The following is a 5,327-nucleotide window of genomic DNA, read 5'->3' as shown; positions in this document are numbered from 1 at the left end:
GTGTGTGTGTGTGTGTGTGTGTGTGTGTGTGTGTGTGTGTGTGTGTGAGAGAGAGAGAGAGAGAGAGAGATAACATACATATAGAACAAAATTGTCCCATCCACAATTAACACTCACACAAACACAAAAATGTTCCAAGAGAAATGTAACTATGCCAGACAGGTGTACACGGTCATGGTTAGGGCTGTATTTTAGTTTGTCCCATTTTAAGGGTCTAAGTTCTGAAAAGTCATATGGAGAGAACCATCTTGGTTTAACATTTAGGACTAGAAGACCCAATGGGTCTTTTCCATCCAGTTTCTTTGGTTCTGTATTGCAGTTTTAGCTTTCGATGAAGCATAAGCAATCTCTGTCCAGCATCATATATAATTTAACATATAGTGTTGTAGTACATTACACTTTATCATAGTTGTATCTGAACAGACAGAAATTTAAAAGAAAAAAATATGACAGTGTGACAATCAGGGTCCATTCGCCCCAAGGGGAGAACAGGGGGTCTGAACTCCAAAGAGTAAGCAATTGAATCAGCTGGTTGTATACAATATTATTGTGTATAAAAACTATGACAAGTAAGGTCTTTTATGAAACCTTGTAATGTTCTGAACTTGATGGTCATTATGAGATATGTATACAGACTGTGGTTATGAATTATGCATTCATGTATATAAAATACTATGCTCATGACCTATACTAAATTTCAAATATACCTCACAGCAGGGAGGGCTCCTCCCAAGCCATATGGGTACACAAAACTGAACGCAACTAATGGCCCATGGTACAACCCAGGAAAAGAAAAATGATGGCCCATTATAGTTAGTGGGAAGACAACGAGTCATCCCAACTACCGAGATGAGAGGGAATTTCCCCCATCATGAATCTGAGAGAAGCAAAAAGAGAACTGCAAACCCTTAAAAGAGAAGTGGTTTGAAGTGAACGGTATTGTGACACTCTGTATCTCAGGGGAACACCCTGCATCCCCATGTTCATCCTTATAATACGATTGTGTGGTATCCAATGCAAAGTTTGTCATGTTGGGTGTCTTTGGAAGGCTCATGATGCACTGAGCATTGTTGTTATAGTAATGTTATGTTATAGGTTGTAATTTCATGTATATAGTTATGAGGCTGAAAATGTGTCCTCATGGCTTAAAACAAGCCCAGGCAAAACTCTCCAGGAACAAAGGGGCAGTTCACACCTCATCAGGGCATGTATGGGACAAACCCAGTCCAGCCTCACAGAAAAAAGGACACTGGCCTAGGCAGCAACAAAGGATTTGTTGGACTCTCTAGTGAGTCACCCCCCTTCCTTTGGTCAGTTTGGGACTGCGATGAGGTCATGCTCACCTGACTCTGAAGGGGGGAGAGGGGGCAAAGCCAAGAAGGAAGAAAGAACTGTGGTGAGAAGCATCTAAGTTTGTAAGGGCATTGAAAGTGTTAAGATCAGCTTAGAATATGTTTTGCTTTTATTTCATTTGACCAAATCTGACTTGTTGCGCTTTGACTTATAATCACTTAAAATCTATCTTTTGTGGTTAATAAATTTGTTTGTTTATTCTACCTGAAGCAGTGCGTTTGGTTTGAAGCGTGTCAGAGACTCCCCTTGGGATAACAAGCCTGGTGCATATCAATTTCTTTGTTAAAATGATGAATTCATATAAGCTTGCAGAGACCAGCGGGCATAACTGGACACTGCAAGATGGAAGTTCCTAGGGTTGTGTCTGGGACCGGAGATATTGGCTAGCATCATTTGCTTGCACAATCCAAGCAGCGGCTGGCCAAAAGTGCTCAATCACGTAGCTGGGAGCAGCTTACATGCCAGAGGCTGTGCGGGAACAAACCGGGAGTGGGGGTTCTCACAGCAGAGCAGGGTAATGCTGGCTCCCAGAGTCGAGGATTGGAGTGACCTAGCAGATCACCGGTCCAGATAACACTAGGGGAACGTCACAGGTATCCAGAACCGAGGGACAATCTCAAAGGTGGTGGAGGGGGCTATCTGTGAACCCTGGGTCCCCTCAATGGCTGTGGGGTACATTGGGAAACTGTTCAAAGGCAGTAGGTAACTTGTATTAAAAAGGGAATCTATCTAATGCAGAAGTGTGAAGACTGAAGTTGCGTCTGTGTGTATTTTCTGTGTAACTTGTCTGTGTTCACTTTTCCTTATTATTTCATCTTTGAATCTGTGATTTCTCCATTAAATACACTTTTTGTTTATTTTTATCCCAAGCAGGATTCTGGTGCCCAAACTGTGTGGCGTCTGCATGCCAAAGTGAACTGATAACTGGGGGGCAGGTTTCATACCTTCAGAGGTGATGAACCAGAAGAGAAAAGTCTGAGTGTCTGGCAGTTAAGATCTTGGGGTGGATGGATTTGGGGAGACACAGTACTATTAGGGCTGTTGGGATCACCCTGCCAGCGGTAACTAGGTTGGTAGAAGCCAGGGTGAGAGCTTTATATTAGTGGGCTGGTTACTGGGATCAAGGCTCTGAGCAGGATACAGGGCAGGCAGTGACAGAACCCCTTACTGGTGTTGGTGAGCTCTAAAACATGACAGATAGCACTGTTTTTTGTATCTCCTAGTGCAGAGGTTCCCAAACCGTGGTCCGTGGACCACCAGTGGTCCATGAGCTCCATTCAGGTGGTCCGTGGATAGTTCCCTCTAAGGTGTGCGCCTGGGCAGCCGCACACAAGAGAATGAAGGGCCACCCATCTAATCAGTGGAGCTGCGCAGGCATGGCTCCACTAAATAGATGCCTGGACCCTGGAGAAGACACAAGGTGAGGTGGTGGCTTTGGGGGGAATAGGAGGTAGGTGGGAGGGGGCAGTGGGGTGAGAAGAGGGGGTGGGGGGAATTTGGGATGTGCAGGGCTGTGGCGGCCAGAGAAAGAGGCGACTTTCCCCAGCTCCAGGGCTGCGGCTGGAGATGGCCCTCCTTCCCAGCCTCAGCTCTGTGGCTGTTGTGGTGGGGGAAAGATCCCCCTCCTTCCCAGCCCCAGCTCGGGGGCTGCCGCAGCGGGGAGAGAGGGCACATCCATCACATTAGAAAGGTAAGACTACTGATATTAAAATATGAGTTGTGTGCTTTTATTTGTAAAACAAAAAATGTTAATTTTTTTTATAGCACTTTTATCCAAAGTGCTTTACAATAGTTAGCTAACGGTACAAATAACATTTGGAAAGATCATTAAGTGGTCCGCTGAGACCCTCACCAATTTTCAAGTGGTCCGTGAAAAAAAAAGTTTGAGAACCACTGTCCTAGTGCATTCTGTGTTGTATGTCTATTTAGACTCTAAGCTCCTCGGAACAGGGACCATGTTTTCTTTTGTGTACAATTACACATACTATTGGTACTTGTAACAGACTGGCAAGCTTCTCCTGCACGGAGATGCTGATTGGTTCCTGCGGATTCACAGAGGCAGGGATGGCGCCTTACATTTTGCCGTCAATATAGAGGAGATAAGAACAGCCATACTGGGTCAGACCAATGATTCATCTAGCCAGTATCCTGTCTTCCGACAGTGGCTGCTGCCAGGTAATTCAGAGGGGATGAACAGAACAGGCAATTATTGGGTGATCCATCCCTTGTTGTCCACTCCCAGCCTCTGGCAGTCAGAGGCTTAGGGATACCCAGGGCATGGGGTTGCATTCCTGACCAGTTTAGCTAATAGCAATTGATGGACCTATCCTCCATGAACTTACCTATTTGTTTTTTATTCGTTATACTTTTGGCCTTCACAACTTCCCCTGGCAACAAGTTCCATAGGTTGACTGTGTGTTGTATGAAGAAGAACTTCCTCATGTTTGTTTTAAATCTGCTGCCCAGTAAATCATTGAGTGACCCCTGGTTCTTGTGTTATGTGAAGGAGTAAATAACACTTTCTTATTCACTTTCTCCACACCATTCATGATTTTATAGACCACTATCATGTCCCTATTTAGTTGTCTCTTTTCCAAGCTGAAAAGTCCCAGTCTTTTTAATCTCTCCTCATATGGAAACTATTCCATACCCTTATCACCTAAGCCCTTAGGTTTACGCTATGCTTAATATGAGTTACTTAGAAATAAAGACAATGCCCAGAGACTGGATAACTCTGGAGTTTGTACGAAGTGTGTGTAGCCAGATTTACTGGAACCGAGTGGACTCCATCAGTTTACAGTGCTTAACTAATAATAATATATCACTGTGACAGAATGTACCTCTGTATTCACACCCTATACACTATTGTAATAATCTTTGTACAAAATATGCCTTCTGAAGTATCATTTGAAAACTAATAACTTACTGGTCAGTAGTGTATGGTAGAATGTATGTAGTAACATTATATATAAAGTTATGAATTCCTCTAAATGACGTTGGTAGCGCATGTTCGAACCCATGTAGCCCCTATTAGGGAGGACTTGTCAAGCAGACCTTACACAACAGGAGTGTGTTTACATCAGTTTACATATAAGTTGTAAACAGTGTCTTCAGACAGTGAGAGGGGGGAAATAGAAGACAAGGAAAATCAGCAAACTTCATCATGCAACTCTTCACCACTAGACACCATGTCGCCGCCTTTACTTTTTGAATAAACATTGCTCTGAGGCAGAGATGGGCAAACTACGGCCCACAGGCCACATCCGGCCCGCGGGACCATCCTGCCCAGCCCTTGAGCTCCCAGCCAGGCAGGCTAGCTCCCGGCCCCTCCCCTGCTGTCCCCTCTTCCCCACAGCTCAGCTCGCCGTGCTGCCAGCGCTCTGGGCGGCGGGGCTGCGAGCTCCTGCCCGGCAGCGTGGTGGCATGGCTGGCTCCGGAAAAGCGGCTGCCAGTCCTGGTGCTCTGAGCGGCATGGTAAGGGGGCGGGGACCGGGAGTTGGATAAGGGGCAGAGGGTCCCAGGTGGCAGTCAGGGGACAGGGAGCAGAGGGCGGTTGGATGGGGCGGAGGTTCTGGGGGAGGGCGGTCAGGGAACAGTGGGGTTGGATAGGCATGGGAGTCCCGGGGCGCCTGTCAAGGGGCGAGGATGTGGATGGGGTCGGGGCAGTCAGGAGACAAGGAGCAGGGGGCATTGGATAGGGGGTGGGATCCCGGTGGGGCAGTTAGGGGTGGGGGGTCCCGGGAGGGGATGGTCAGTGGACAAGGAGCAGGGGGGTTGGATGGGTTAGTGGTTCTGAGGGAGGCAGTCAGGGGGCGGGAAGTTGGAGGGGCAGGGGCCAGGCTGTTTGGGGAGGCACAGCCTTCCCTACCCAGCCCTCCATACAGTTTTGGAACCCTGATGTGGCCCTCAGGCCAAAAAGTTTGCCCACCCCTCCTCTGAGGGGTAACCTTCAGGAAAATGCAGCTCCAAGGGGG

This window comes from Terrapene carolina, unplaced genomic scaffold (genome assembly GCF_002925995.2).
Source record: "Terrapene carolina triunguis isolate 2854851 unplaced genomic scaffold, T_m_triunguis-2.0 Scaffold23, whole genome shotgun sequence".
Taxonomy (NCBI): domain Eukaryota; kingdom Metazoa; phylum Chordata; order Testudines; family Emydidae; genus Terrapene; species Terrapene triunguis.
This window is presented reverse-complemented; position numbering follows the sequence as displayed.